This window comes from Maniola hyperantus, chromosome 16, assembly GCF_902806685.2.
Source record: "Maniola hyperantus chromosome 16, iAphHyp1.2, whole genome shotgun sequence".
Lineage (NCBI taxonomy): Eukaryota > Metazoa > Arthropoda > Insecta > Lepidoptera > Nymphalidae > Maniola > Maniola hyperantus.
The window spans coordinates 7,401,341-7,418,276 of record NC_048551.1 but is presented as its reverse complement, the minus strand read 5'-3'; the positions used below and the strand labels follow the sequence as shown (position 1 = coordinate 7,418,276).

The 16,936-nt window shown below is 35.5% G+C and overlaps 1 long non-coding RNA gene across 1 annotated transcript; it reads left to right on the top strand.

Moving 5' to 3' along the window:
• Positions 1-396: 396 nt before the first annotated feature.
• On the top strand, positions 397-16,077 carry LOC138403424 (uncharacterized). Its single transcript, XR_011237696.1, has 3 exons — positions 397-420; positions 15,792-15,889; positions 16,036-16,077. It is a non-coding gene; the product is annotated as an uncharacterized lncRNA (long non-coding RNA).
• The last annotated feature ends 859 nt before the right edge of the window (positions 16,078-16,936 follow it).

Sequence of the window (16,936 nt, the reverse complement as noted above, 5' to 3'; positions counted from 1 at the left end):
TTAGATGATATGTGATTATTATTTTAACGACACAATTGTACAATTTTTGTTGTCGGTTAACAAAAAATCTATATGATCTTAAATAGTATCATTTTATAAATAAACTGATTGATCGAAGCCAATTCACTGTTAGAATTCTTTTTATTCTCAGGAGGCGTTCACACATGTAATTTGTTATTCCATCACCTTAACATTGTCACAGAATATATAACATTGTGGCGAATTTCTTCAATACGTAACCCTGGATACTCGTATTTGTGATTAGTTTTATGCAACGGCGTGATGCGTGAAATTGATTGGGTCCGGCTTATTGAATAAACGGAAGTTTCTGCCCAATCGTTCATTCATTCAAGCGACTTTCATTCGTAAGTCATACTTATTCTACAACTTGGACCACTACGGGCTACTCACAAGTCGCAGGTAGTTCATACTTTACTATGCGATCGTTTTATATTTTACGCATTCATTCATCCTTTTTGAGGAAAGTGTCCTGCAAATTTAAGCTTGGTATAAGCGTGGATAACAGGGTAAGTATGTTAGGTATATTTTGAATTTATTGCTATCAATATTTTAAGAGAATTCTCATCTATTTTATGAAATGCTTAGTTGGTCAACTACAGACTAGTAACTAGTCTGTAGACGAGCAACTAAGCATTTCATCAAAATCTGCTAAAACATTATAATAGGTATTAGTGATAATCTTAGCCTAGACATATTATTAGTGTTTTAGCAGATTTTGTCTTTGCTGCGATCCGAATACCCTAGAGAGAAATTATTAATATTTAAATGATGTATCTACTCGTACCTATGTGGGGTGAAGTAATAGAAGTAATAAAGTGTTTATTAACCGACTTCCAAAAAGAAGGTGGTTCTCAATCCAGCCAGTTTTTTATGATAGTGTTTTACCTACACAAAAATTATTTAGTAATAAAGTGGTAGATAGGTACTTATATACATAGGTCTAAGGTACAAAAAAATAATAATTCCACAATTATATTATGTAGATAAATAGGTACCTAACGTAAGTAAATGTTAATAATATGGTAATTTTCGACATCTATCCGCAGATTCAGTCAAATACCGGGTTTTTGATTTCAATGAGTGATTCAGCTCGAGATGAATAATTTCTTAGTCATTGAGTATCAAATCCGACACTTTTAACGCACATTTCAATAGTCTATTTAGTTCTAGAGTGTTTTACAAGGCAAAAAATTTGTTAGTCAGGTAATTGTCCGGATGCGAATGCTTTGCCCACTCGGTTCCCACGATGGCACAGTTATTACAGTTTATGAAGTCTTCAACACTTGTTCATCCTTTTGTTTGAGAAGAAACGCTAGTTAGACAAAGCGCACGAATCCTATTGATTTGGGTAACAGATGTGTCAGTTTTACCTTGCCCTCAAAGCTTATTTAACAGAGAAACTATACCTACATAAGTATCTACTATTGACTTTGTCGTGACATGGGTAAATTATAGATAGGTATATGTATGTGACTAGGCACTAGTAGGTACTTATAAGTAATGATGAGGCTTCTCAAATGATCGAAATGACTAAGTCACTCGTGTGAAGTTTAAGCTATGTCCATTCATGTCGGTATGTCCATCCAACATTACTTGATAAGCTAATTATTATATTATTATTATTATACTATATATAGCTCAATTACCACTCACTCACTGATTGACATAATTGTTCTCCTAGAAAGAGATAGAAAATGATATAATAATGTATGGGAGATATGTTCAGAAGTGGGATTCGACTAGGGAAAAATTATGACATTTCAGAAAAACAAGATGGCGGCCGACGTGACTTTTGTATCTTTTTTGTTTTCCAACCGATTTTTTTTTTTTCATACAAAAATTTTTATTATTCAAAATGGCCATTATAGACCTCGAGAGCTGCTTTAGCAGCTCGAGCAGCGAGCAAAATACTAGTTATACTATATATAGCTCAATTACCACTCACTCACTGATTGACATAATTGTTCTCCTAGAAAGAGACAGAAAATGATATAATAATGTATGGGAGATATGTTCAGAAGTGGGATTCGAGTAGGGAAAAATTATGACATTTCAGAAAAACAAGATGGCGGCCGACCTGACTTTTGTAACTTTTTTGTTTTCCAACCGATTTTGTTACAACTTGCAGGTCTTGCAGATATTAGTAAACGGTTTTTAGAAAAAGTGAAAAAAATTTGAAAAACAAGATGGCGGCCGAGATTTTCAAAAAATTCCCTCCTGTAAAATTTTGTATGAAACTTTTTTTTTTCACTTACGGTTTCATATAGAAGACAAAGATTCCTTTAGGGCAACATATGGAGGGAGCTGATGATTGAGGATTTCGGAGACGGGTGAAGGGCACGCTCGAGGTATTGAAGATAGGTGGGAGGTGCTCGACCAAATGTCATTCGAAACCTCATCCAATTGCCAAAAATTTGAAAAAAAATTCAAAATTGTGAAAAAAAGATGGCCGCCATACAAATTTCATCGGCGTCCATCTCGGAGGGTATGAAAGATGGAAGAGTGGTTTCTTGGCAAGAGATGATCAGGATCCCAAGGTCTACTCGATGGGTGGAAAAAAAATTCAAAATGGCGGAATTTATTTTTTCATACAAAATTTTTTATTATTCAAAATGGACATTATAGACCTCGAGAGCTGCTTTAGCAGCTCGAGCAGCGAGCAAAATACTAGTTATACTATATATAGCTCAATTACCACTCACTCACTCACTGATTGACATAATTGTTCTCCTAGAAAGAGATAGAAAATGATATAATAATGTATGGGAGATATGTTCAGAAGTGGGATTCGAGTAGGGAAAAATTATGACATTTCAGAAAAACAAGATGGCGGCCGACCTGACTTTTGTAACTTTTTTGTTTTCCAACCGATTTTGTTTAAACTTGCAGCACTTGTAGATGTTAGTAAACGATTTTTAGAAAATGTAAAAAAAATTGGAAAAACAAGATGGCGGCCGAGATTTTCAAAAAATTCCCTCCTGTAAAATTTTGTATGAAACTTTTTTTTTTCACTTATGGTTTCATATAGAAGACCAAGATTTCTTTAGGGCAACATATGGAGGGAGCTGATGATTGAGGATTTCGGAGACGGGTGAAGGGCACGCTCGAGGTATTGAAGATAGGTGGGAGGTGCTCGACCAAATGTCATTCGAAACCTCATCCAATTGCCAAAAACTTGATTTTTTTTTTAAAATTCCGAAAAAAAGATGGCCGCCATACAAATTTCATCGGCGTCCATCTCGGAGGGTATGAAAGATGGAAGAATGGTTTCTTGGCAAGAGATGATCAGGATCCGAAGGTCTACTCGATGAATGGAAAAAAAATTCAAAATGGCGGAATTTATTTTTGTATGACTTTTTTTTAAATTGTTCAAAATGGCCATTATAGACCTCGAGAGCTGCTTTAGCAGCTCGAGCAGCGAGCAAAATACTAGTTATACTATATATAGCTCAATTACCACTCACTCACTGATTGACATAATTGTTCTCCTAGAAAGAGATAGAAAATGATATAATAATGTATGGGAGATATGTTCAGAAGTGGGATTCGACTAGGGAAAAATTATGACATTTCAGAAAAACAAGATGGCGGCCGACGTGACTTTTGTATCTTTTTTGTTTTCCAACCGATTTTGTTTAAACTTGCAGTTATTTTAGATATTAGCAAACGATTTTTAGAAAATGTAAAAAAAATTGGAAAAACAAGATGGCGGCCGAGATTTTCAAAAAATTTCCTCCTGTAAAATTTTGTATGAAACTTTTTTTTTTCACTAATACTTTCGTACAGAAGACAATGATTCCTTAAGGGCAACATATGGAGGGAGCTGATGATTGAGGATTTCGGAGGCGGGTGAAGGGCACGCTCAAGGTATTGAAGATAGGTGGGAGGTGCTCGACCAAATGTCATTCGAAACGTCATCCAATTGCCAAAAATTTGAAAAAAAATTCAAAATTCCGAAAAAAAGATGGCCGCCATACAAATTTCATCGGCGTCCATCTCGGAGGGTATGAAAGATGGAAAAGTGGTTTCTTGGCAAGAGATGATCAGGGTCCAAAGGTCTACTCGATGGATGGAAAAAAAATTCAAAATGGCGGAATTTTTTTTTTCATACAAAAATTTTTATTATTCAAAATGGCCATTATAGACCTCGAGAGCTGCTTTAGCAGCTCGAGCAGCGAGCAAAATACTAGTTATACTATATATAGCTCAATTACCACTCACTCACTGACTGACTCATTGACATAATTGTTCTCCTAGAAAGAGACAGAAAATGATATAATAATGTATGGGAGATATGTTCAGAAGTGGGATTCGAGTAGAGAAAAATTATGACATTTCAGAAAAACAAGATGGCGGCCGACCTGACTTTTGTAACTTTTTTGTTTTCCAACCGATTTTGTTTAAACTTGCAGTTATTTTAGATATTAGCAAACGATTTTTAGAAAAAGTGAAAAAAATTGGAAAAACAAGATGGCGGCCGAGATTTTCAAAAAATTCCCTCCTGTAAAATTTTGTATGAAACTTTTTTTTTTCACTTATGGTTTCATATAGAAGACAAAGATTGCTTTAGGGCAACATATGGAGGGAGCTGATGATTGAGGATTTCGGAGACGGGTGAAGGGCACGCTCGAGGTATTGAAGATAGGTGGGAGGTGCTCGACCAAATGTCATTCGAAACCTCATCCAATTGCCAAAAATTTAAAAAAAAATTCAAAATTCCGAAAAAAAGATGGCCGCCATACAAATTTCATCGGCGTCCATCTCGGAGGGTACGAAAGATGGAAGAGTGGTTTCTTGGCAAGAGATGATCAGGATCCGAAGGTCTACTCGATGGATTGAAAAAAAATTCAAAATGGCGGAATTTTTTTTTTCATACAAAATTTTTTATTATTCAAAATGACGATTATAGACCTCGAGAGCTGCTTTAGCAGCTCGAGCAGCGAGCAAAATACTAGTTATTATACTATATATAGCTCAATTACCACTCACTCACTGATTGACATAATTGTTCTCCTAGAAAGAGATAGAAAATGATATAATAATGTATGGGAGATATGTTCAGAAGTGGGATTCGACTAGGGAAAAATTATGACATTTCAGAAAAACAAGATGGCGGCCGACGTGACTTTTGTATCTTTTTTGTTTTCCAACCGATTTTGTTTAAACTTGCAGTTATTTTAGATATTAGCAAACGATTTTTAGAAAATGTAAAAAAAATTGGAAAAACAAGATGGCGGCCGAGATTTTCAAAAAATTTCCTCCTGTAAAATTTTGTATGAAACTTTTTTTTTTCACTAATACTTTCGTACAGAAGACAATGATTCCTTAAGGGCAACATATGGAGGGAGCTGATGATTGAGGATTTCGGAGGCGGGTGAAGGGCACGCTCAAGGTATTGAAGATAGGTGGGAGGTGCTCGACCAAATGTCATTCGAAACGTCATCCAATTGCCAAAAATTTGAAAAAAAATTCAAAATTCCGAAAAAAAGATGGCCGCCATACAAATTTCATCGGCGTCCATCTCGGAGGGTATGAAAGATGGAAAAGTGGTTTCTTGGCAAGAGATGATCAGGGTCCAAAGGTCTACTCGATGGATGGAAAAAAAATTCAAAATGGCGGAATTTTTTTTTTCATACAAAAATTTTTATTATTCAAAATGGCCATTATAGACCTCGAGAGCTGCTTTAGCAGCTCGAGCAGCGAGCAAAATACTAGTTATACTATATATAGCTCAATTACCACTCACTCACTGACTGACTCATTGACATAATTGTTCTCCTAGAAAGAGACAGAAAATGATATAATAATGTATGGGAGATATGTTCAGAAGTGGGATTCGAGTAGAGAAAAATTATGACATTTCAGAAAAACAAGATGGCGGCCGACCTGACTTTTGTAACTTTTTTGTTTTCCAACCGATTTTGTTTAAACTTGCAGTTATTTTAGATATTAGCAAACGATTTTTAGAAAAAGTGAAAAAAATTGGAAAAACAAGATGGCGGCCGAGATTTTCAAAAAATTCCCTCCTGTAAAATTTTGTATGAAACTTTTTTTTTTCACTTATGGTTTCATATAGAAGACAAAGATTGCTTTAGGGCAACATATGGAGGGAGCTGATGATTGAGGATTTCGGAGACGGGTGAAGGGCACGCTCGAGGTATTGAAGATAGGTGGGAGGTGCTCGACCAAATGTCATTCGAAACCTCATCCAATTGCCAAAAATTTAAAAAAAAATTCAAAATTCCGAAAAAAAGATGGCCGCCATACAAATTTCATCGGCGTCCATCTCGGAGGGTACGAAAGATGGAAGAGTGGTTTCTTGGCAAGAGATGATCAGGATCCGAAGGTCTACTCGATGGATTGAAAAAAAATTCAAAATGGCGGAATTTTTTTTTTCATACAAAATTTTTTATTATTCAAAATGACGATTATAGACCTCGAGAGCTGCTTTAGCAGCTCGAGCAGCGAGCAAAATACTAGTTATTTATACTATATATAGCTCAATTACCACTGACTGACTCATTGACATAATTGTTCTCCTAGAAAGAGATAGAAAATGATATAATAATGTATGGGAGATATGTTCAGAAGTGGGATTCGACTAGGGAAAAATTATGACATTTCAGAAAAACAAGATGGCGGCCGACCTGACTTTTGTAACTTTTTTGTTTTCCAACCGATTTTGTTACAACTTGCAACTATTGAAGATATTAGTAAACATGTTTTAGAAAAAGTGTAAAAAATTGGAAAAACAAGATGGCGGCCGAGATTTTCAAAAAATTTCCTCCTGTAAAATTTTGTATGAAACTTTTTTTTTTCACTAATACTTTCGTATAGAAGACAAAGATTCCTTTAGGGCAACATATGGAGGGAGCTGATGATTGAGGATTTCGGAGACGGGTGAAGGGCACGCTTTAGGTATCGAAGATAGGTGGGAGGTGCTCGACCAAATGTCATTCGAAACCTCATCCAATTGCCAAAAATTTGGAAAAAAATTCAAAATTCCGAAAAAAAAGATGGCCGCCATACAAATTTCATCGGCGTCCATCTCGGAGGGTACGAAAGATGGAAGAGTGGTTTCTTGGCAAGAGATGATCAGGGTCCGAAGGTCTACTCGATGGATGGAAAAAAATTCAAAATAGCGGGATTTTTTTTTTTCATACAAAAATTTTTATTATTCAAAATGGCGAATATAGACCTCGAGAGCTGCTTTAGCAGCTCGAGCAGCGAGCAAAATACTAGTTATACTATATATAGCTTTATACTATATATAGCTCAATTACCACTCACTCACTCACTCACTGACTGACTCATTGACATAATTGTTCTCCTAGAAAGAGACAGAAAATGATATTATAATGTATGGGAGATATGTTCAGAAGTGGGATTCGAGTAGGGAAAAATTATGACATTTCAGAAAAACAAGATGGCGGCCGACCTGACTTTTGTAACTTTTTTGTTTTCCAACCGATTTTGTTACAACTTGCAGCTCTTGTAGATGTTAGTAAACGATTTTTAGAAAATGTAAAAAAAATTGGAAAAACAAGATGGCGGCCGAGATTTTCAAAAAATTCCCTCCTGTAAAATTTTGTATGAAACTTTTTTTTTTCACTTATGGATTCATATAGAAGACAAAGATTCCTTTAGGGCAACATATGGAGGGAGCTGATGATTGAGGATTTCGGAGGCGGGTGAAGGTGGGAGGTGCTTGACCAAATGTCATTCGAAACCTCATCCAATTGCCAAAAATTTGAATTTTTTTTTAAAATTCCGAAAAAAAGATGGCCGCCATACAAATTTCGTCGGCGTCCATCTCGGAGGGTATGAAAGATGGAAGAGTGGTTTCTTGGCAAAAGATGATCAGGATCCGAAGGTCTACTCGATGGATGAAAAAAAATTCAAAATGGCGGATTTTTTTTTTTCATACAAAATGTATGACTTTTTTTAAATTGTTCAAAATGGCCATTATAGACCTCGAGAGCTGCTTTAGCAGCTCGAGCAGCGAGCAAAATACTAGTTATACTATATATAGCTCAATTACCACTCACTGACTCACTGACTCACTGATTGACATAATTGTTCTCCTAGAAAGAGATAGAAAATGATATAATAATGTATGGGAGATATGTTCAGAAGTGGGATTCGAGTAGGGAAAAATTATGACATTTCAGAAAAACAAGATGGCGGCCGACCTGACTTTTGTAACTTTTTTGTTTTCCAACCGATTTTGTTACAACTTGCAACAATTGAAGATATTAGCAAACGATTTTTAGAAAAAGTGTAAAAAATTGAAAAAACAAGATGGCGGCCGAGATTATCAAAAAATTTCCTCCTGTAAAATTTTGTATGAAACTTTTTTTTTTCACTTATGGTTTCATATAGAAGACAAAGATTCCTTTAGGGCAACATATGGAGGGAGCTGATGATTGAGGATTTCGGAGACGGGTGAAGGGCACGCTCGAGGTATTGAAGATAGGTGGGAGGTGCTCGACCAAATGTCATTCGAAACCTCATCCAATTGCCAAAAATTTGAATTTTTTTTTAAAATTCCGAAAAAAAGATGGCCGCCATACAAATTTCATCAGCGTCCATCGCGGAGGGTATGAAAGATGGAAGAGTGGTTTCTTGGCAAGACATGATCAGGATCCGAAGGTCTACTCGATGGATTGAAAAAAAATTCAAAATGGCGGATTTTTTTTTTTCATACAAAATGTATGACTTTTTTAAAATTGTTCAAAATGGCCATTATAGACCTCGAGAGCTGCTTTAGCAGCTCGAGCAGCGAGCAAAATACTAGTTATACTATATATAGCTCAATTACCACTCACTCACTCACTGACTCACTCATTGACATAATTGTTCTCCTAGAAAGAGACAGAAAATGATATAATAATGTATGGGAGATATGTTCAGGAGTGGGATTTGACTAGGGAAAAATTATGACATTTCAGAAAAACAAGATGGCGGCCGACCTGACTTTTGTAACTTTTTTGTTTTCCAACCGATTTTGTTTAAACTTGCAGTTATTTTAGATATTAGCAAACGATTTTTAGAAAAAGTGAAAAAAATTGGAAAAACAAGATGGCGGCCGAGATTTTCAAAAAATTTCCTCCTGTAAAATTTTGTATGAAACTTATTTTTTTCACTTATGGTTTCATATAGAAGATAAAGATTCCTTTAGGGCAACAGATGGAGGTAGCTGATGATTGAGGATTTCGGAGACGGGTGAAGGGCACGCTCGAGGTATTGAAGATAGGTGGGAGGTGCTCGACCAAATGTCATTCGAAACCTCATCCAATTGCCAAAAATTTAAAAAAAAAATCAAAATTGTGAAAAAAAGATGGCCGCCATACAAATTTCATCGGCGTCCATCTCGGAGGGTATGAAAGATGGAAGAGTGGTTTCTTAGCAAGAGATGATCAGGGTCCGAAGGTCTACTCGATGGATGGAAAAAAAATTCAAAATGGCGGATTTTTTTTTTTCATAGAAAATGTATGACTTTTTTAAATTGTTCAAAATGGCCATTATAGACCTCGAGAGCTGCTTTAGCAGCTCGAGCAGCGAGCAAAATACTAGTTTTAATATATAGATAAGAGTGAGGAATGTGGACTCGTATCTAATTTAATAGATAAGTAAGAAAAACGCGTTAAATAAAAGGTTACCTATAGGACTGAAAGAGAATGTATCTCAGAATCTTCTTGCAATTGCAAACGGGCATAAACTTTCATAATTTTAATACGGCCATACAAAGCTCTTAGATCCGATTGTTCCGATATCCGCACGGAAACGTCCGGTGAGACTATGGACTGTGGTGGCCTGTTTACATTCCATCACAATGAGCCCTGACCACCCAGTGTGCTCAGAGCACTAGTGCACTCTCGTGCTAAAGTGTAACCGCAAGAAAGTATTGTTATTATTATAGAATAGGTGGGTTCCCAAAGAGTCGCACTTACCTAAGCGGTGGGTGTGGTGTAAAGGGGATGTGTTGACCAGCTGATACACGTGTCTTTGTCCGCGTGGATTTAGGTTTTAAAGAATCCCGTGCGGACTCATTGATTTTCCTCGATAAAAGTCTATGTTACTCTCCAAGTCTCCAGATCTTTTACTCTATGCAAAAAATCACGCTGGTACGTTGTCCCGTTGCGGCATGATTGAATGACAAACTAATAAAAAACAGACTTTCACATTTATAATATGGATAGTGATAATAAACGCGTATGTCTGTCTGTTTCTTTGATGGCTCAGTGATCAAAATTTCGCACAGAGATAACTTGAATCTTATATAGTCACAGGACATTCTCTGACGCTGGTTTGATACGTATGTAATATTTCGCGAAACCTAAGCGCAGAAAAACTAGTATTAAAATATTTTTTTAAGTAAAACTCTTAAAACGAAACAAATCATTATTAGGAACTTAATAATACCGAAATTGAAAGAAGTACAAATGTTATAATATCTACTATTATTATATATTCGCTGAACTGAACTATAAACAAAGGAAGTTTTCAATTTTCAAACGACTGGAATGCAGCGAAAGCTCTACCAAATTAAGCATTTTTGGAAAAGATCATGTTTCCGTTTCGATCAATTCGATTAACAGATAGGCTTATGTTTTTTAATTAGTCTCATAACTTCAATTGTATTGTAAGTAGGTACATTTCATGTCAGAACAAACAACAGACTCACTCTGCTACGTAATTTTACATAATAAAAAAAGCATAACGATTGCCAGAAGCGGATTTTAAGTAACAAGACTTGTGTTTGCAACAATATTTAAACACGTTTCTTTCACGATAATGATAGTGGAATATTTAAATTTAATAATTAAATTGTAAATCGACTAAACATAATCGTGCGCCGAATAGCGAAAATCGCGTCGTGTGCCAACTGCGCCGACCTTCGCCTTAATACAAACTTGCTCCCGTTTATTGACGGTCAATTTATTTTTAAGCTTCATCATTATCTCGCGTACCGATGGAAATCATTGAAAGAAAATCAGTTCAAAAGATCATACCCACAGATTATTATCAATTTTAGATCACGGGTTCCATTTCATTTTTAACCGACTTCAAAAAAAGGAGGAGGTTATCAATTCGACTGTATGTTTTTTTTTTGTATGTTTGTTACGTGATTACTCTGTCAATTATGAACCGATTTTGATGATTCTTTTTTTGTTTTGTAGGACATACCTCGAGGTGGTCCCATTTTAATTTGGTAAAGATCTGATGAATATCTTCGGAGATGGAGAACGGAACTCCTCAATTAATAAGAGTAAATTGCTCGCGATCAGTGTAATAGCTTTGTAAACAGTAGGGTTTTAACCAGGCATAGCATATTTTTAACCGACTTGAAAAAAGGAGGAGTTTCTCAATTCGAATGTATGTCTTTTTGTATGTTTGTTACGCGATTTCTTCGCCAAATATGAACCGATTTAAAATGATTCTTTGAAACAGTAGGTTTTTAACCAAGCATATCATATTTTAGTACGATGAGGCCACTAAAAATTGTGAAATAAAAAAAATTCAAAAAAAAAATGTGGAGTCGCAAAACACTATGAAGAGTAGAGAGACGGTTCGTGCGGCTAATTGGCACCGGCTCCAATAAATATTACTAAAGAACTACAATAACTCTTATATACATAATATATTGGGTAATAAATTAAATTATTTTTTACTTTTTAGTGTTGGTGGTTATTGAAGTCGGTTTTTTTATTTTTTTATTTGTTATTCGCAAAATTTTGATACATGATAATAAATACATGATAATAAATTACGTTTATAAATAAAGATTTTGAAATAAATACCTAACTACTCACTAAATATAGATGAATAAAATGCGCTTGTCGTATCATATTAGTCCCATTAAAACAAGCCCTTATATTTTTGATAACGAACGACATTAGTCATAATCTTGTAATATATTAGAATATCTATACCTATTGATAAATTTCCTATAACTTGTAAATAGGTAAGTACATACATATCTACCTAGATACATACATTCACATACAGTACCTACCTACGCCTTTGTAATAAGTATTCTTCTTGAATGTGAAATACTTCCTTGTTTCACCACCATCATTAGCCATAGATAGCCGCGTCCATTTATCACACCTTTAATACCAGCCCACATTATGGGCATTGTGGACAAGCGTGATTCTGTAAACGGTGCTTATTATACTCTGTATAAAAATATGTGCTCGAGTATAAAGGTAAACATTGATTTTTTCAACTGCCTAGAGAGAATACTTGTTTGGGATGCCACTGACAGACGGACAATGGGACAATGAGGGATGTTCCTTGAATGGCGACCGCACACTCTGCGCATGAGCACCCAATAACTGCCGAATCAAGTAAAAGCAACATTCCGCTTTATAAAATAGGTAAGTATGTAGGATGTAGGTAAATTGTAGATACAGGACGATAAACAAGAAGTGTCAATAGCTCTACGGTTAATGGGGTGTTTAGTCGGCTAGTCCATTTCTTAGGATTATAAAGTAAAAAAAATAACCTTCTTAGTTTTGACCAGTTCAGTTCATCTGTCTACATTCAAACAGATGTTTGTCTGTGTGGCTCAGCCATTTAAAATAAACTAAATGAAATGATATTAATAATTAATCTTTGAAATTAATTTCATTGTTAGATCATGTCGGACAACATGCCACTTATGATATCATGTCACGGGCTCGGAACGCACAGATTCTACTGAGAAAAGCCGGCAGGAAACTCAGCAGTTCCTCTTTAAAAAATGTTACAATATGTAATTAGGTAATTATACATATACCATACAAGCAAGACAGTTTCCATGCAACATTGTTGTTTATAGTTAGGGAGGCGAGGTAGCTAAATGGCGTAATTCAACGGCGCCGTCGAGACCTATCAAAATCGAAAGATAAAATAATTTCGAAATGAAAAGCTCGTATGGTAAAAACCATTTTAGCGGTGGGTTTGGCGTGTACGGTTTTTCAAAAATGTTGAAGAAAAACAGTTACTTGGGCATTCTCGAGCGCGTCAGATATTCATACTACGTATGCCCCAAGTGCCTCTGATAACAACGGTATACTAATCTGCCGGTTTGCGTGGTGGGGGTAGGCATATAAAGTACTCAAAAATGCAAGAAAAAAAAAATTACTCGAGCGCGTCAGATTTTCGGAAGGGGTGTTGAGTAGGCCCCAAGGAAGCTCCCTTTAAAAAAACTGACGATTTCGGCGCGACGATAAGTTACGATGAATTTTTGAAAATGCAAAAATAAAGTTTTTTCGAAATACTCGAGCGCGTCAGATTTTTATAGGGGAGGTTTATCTCGGTATCCTGAAAGCATATTTTCTTAATCTGACAAAAATGTTGGTGGGTTCTCTTAATCTGACCGAAAAAGGTTTTTTGGTTTCTTTTTTTTCCTTTCTTTCTCCTTGATAAAACGGGGAATTTAAGAATGACAATAAAGCGATAGATACAACCAACGTAAATGAAGATGAAATGTAGTACGAATTGTATTATTTATCGTATAAAAAAATGAAATGTTATAAAAATAGTATTATATTTGTATTGTTATGTATGACCTTTACATTTTTGCTCAATACAATTCATCGTCTTCTTCTTCACTGGAACTTTCATATTGTGGCTCCTCATCCACAATTCTTTCCTGCTGAGTGTAATGTCTTTATAAACGTATATATATATATATATATATATATATATATATATATATATATTAGGGTGTACCGAAAATTCCCTTCTACCGCTTCTTCCCCCACCATCAATGTTGCGAAATTAAGGAAAAATACTGGTAGGACGGCATATTTCCGCGAAGCGCTCAGTCTCTATTACATGTTTATGGCAAATTCCTCTTTTTTGCTTCAATTCTTCACTTCGTTTTGCTTACGGTACGTCCAAAAAACAATTTGAGGATCAACAGGCTATTAATTAATATACATACCTACATGAAACTGTACATGTTAATGATACTTTTGTATACAGATACGCGTAACTTTTTCCGAGTCCACGAAAATTGTCGAGAAGCTTTAGAAAAAAAAATTTGAGATATAATAAAAGTCACATAATTTAATTATCGTTATTTCATATCTACTTTTTTTAACACCCTCAGTTTTCGAGATATTCTCAAAAAACCGGGAGTTTGAGTTTTTATGATACTTCAAGTCAAAAAGTTTTAACTTTGGACAAAAATGTAAAGAGACCTTTTTTGTGTAAAATAAAATTACCTTTTTTGTTTATTTAAACTTTTTTTTGGTAAAATGTATCGTTCGCGACTTATATGCCGCAACGCGTTTTTCGGAAGACGAAATGGCTCCTCCACACTTCCGGTCATGCGGAAACCGGCAGATTTTGTATTTTTAGTAAGTTTTAGATTATATTCTTCAAAATCAAAATAAAAAAAATCGCGCTCGAGAATGCCGGATTAACGTTTTTTTTACCAGTTCGCGACCCTATAACTCGGCGGCGTCAAGGACTTATCGTCAGATTAGTTAAATTTAATCTTAAAACACTAAAATCAACCCCCAATATCTTAATCTGACGCGCTCGAGTATTTCAGACTATCGAATTTTTTTTACTAATCTGATCGTCTATCCTAGGCGCGCGTCACTACATATAGAGCTAAATACTTTACAAGGTTGTTCTATTAGGTCTAAGGTATCTCTCATATATGAAACTGCCACGCTCGAGTATTACCGAAAATTCCCCTATTCGCCTCCCTAACTATTAGACATTCGTCAATTGTAGGATAACCGTGACTTAACAATTAATGTTAGAGCCTCAATAGCTCAACCGGTATAGGAGTGGACTGAAAACCGAAAGGTCGACGGTTCAAACCCCGCCCGTTGCACTATTGTCGTACCTACTCCTAGCACAAGCCTGACGCTTAATTGGAGAGGAAAGGGGAATATTAGTCATTTAACATGGCTAGGTAATATTCTTTTAAAAAAAATGTTGTTTAACACTTCAACTAGGTATAAAAGCTGTAGGTTCAGCTGAAAAAATCACTTGTAAGCAATGCATGTTACCTACCACCATGGCCGCACCAGGCCGAGCTATCAGTTTCCTGTACTAATCGTAACTTTATTTTGCTTTCTTTGTAACGATACAATTTTTTTTTTATTTTTTTTATTCAGATACAAGTTAGCCCTTGACTGCAATCTCACCTGATGGTAAGTGACGATGCAGTCTAAGGTGGGAGCGGGCTAACCTGGAAGGAGCATGGCAGTTTTTTTTTTTTAATAAAATAGACCATGATTTCGGTTAAATAAAACTCGTCTCAACACATCGATGGTCTCAACAGTCTGCCTGGTAGACTTATGTGTTGGTAGGTAAAGTTCAGTAGGTATGAACCATAGTGATATAAAAGCTTAATGAGATAATAATGTGTGATGCAATGCTCAAAAGTGCAAATAAAAACCACAGAATGTCAAATGAAAGAAAGAAATACATTAATTTGAGCAGATGTGCGCTATTTCGGTCGGCGATAAAGCAGCTCACACCCACTTCTGAACGATGACTTCCCCGCCTTCTACGTGTTAGTACCTATCAAAGATTACGCATTAGTAAAAAATATTATTTCGATAACATTATAAGTACCTAGGTAAAATCTTTTTTTAAGTGCAGATGAAATCTAAAACTTTTAATAAAACCCTCATAATCCATACTAATAATATTATAAATGCGAAAATATGTCTTTCTGTCTGTTTGTGTGTCTGTCTGTCTGTTAGCTTTTCCCGGCCAATTCGCTTAACCGATTTTGATGAAATTTGTTACAGAGATAGCTTGCATCCCGGAGAAGGACACATACTTAGGCTGCTTTTGATCTCAGAAAATCATAGACTTCCCACGGGATTTTAAAAACCTAAATCGATAGGTACTTACTACTTAGTGGTCAAGAAGCTTCTGATTTTGTGGCTGTATGTATATTGGTTAAGTCACTCAATCAGTTTCTCCTTTTCTTTTCTGTTTTAATTTTTATATCTTTGAAAATAATGAAATAACAAATTTTCTTATTTTCAGGTCTCAGTTTCAGTTTTCATATCATACCTACTTAGAGAGAAAGGCAGTACCAAACTTATGTAGTAGGTACTGTACCCTGCCCTCCTTACTAACAAAGGCTGTCGTTGCTATTACTTAGCAAATCACGGTTTCAATAGTATGAGTTAATGAAACAGATAAAACTGTATTTTTTGTTTTTGTAAGTATATTTTTACCTACTATGAAAAAAATTGGCTTTACTTGTGATATAAAAACTACCTACCTGCCAAATTTCATGATTCTAGGTCAACGGGATGTACCGTATAGGTTTTGATTCTCTTTTCTTGTCAGACACGGCATACAGATAGACAGACAGAAAAAGAAGTGATCCTATATGGGTTCGTTTTTCCATTTAAGGTATGGAACCCTAAAATTCGGCAAATCGGACCTTGACAGACCTTGTAAATATCGCCACTAATCACACATCAAGTTTTATAAACAAGCCAATCTATCCGCCCACCAACTGGCATTCTGATGACGTCGCGTCGCATTTTCCACGGAAAAATGTGTTTCATTCAATCGGCGCGCTCAGCTAGGCGGTTCGTAATGTGTAGTCAGTTTGCCTATTGTTGAGAATTTTGAAAAATATTTTGCCTACCCACTTGCGGCAAACAATGCCTCATGTTATGACGGGTAGGTAGGTACTTTCCCATTATCTATCTACTTACTTCATAGCTTCTTACATACCTAAGGCGAATACCTACTAGTAGATACGCTATACAATTTACTTTAAGTAGGTAATTTGTTATAGTAGCTAGTAGCATGTCTTAAAAGAATAACAAAATAACAAACAATTACTTAGTACCTATCTAGTTTATTTTTTTGCATATACTGCCCACTGATCTTACGAATCCCTGAAAATGTGTCTCGAGTAAATTGAAAT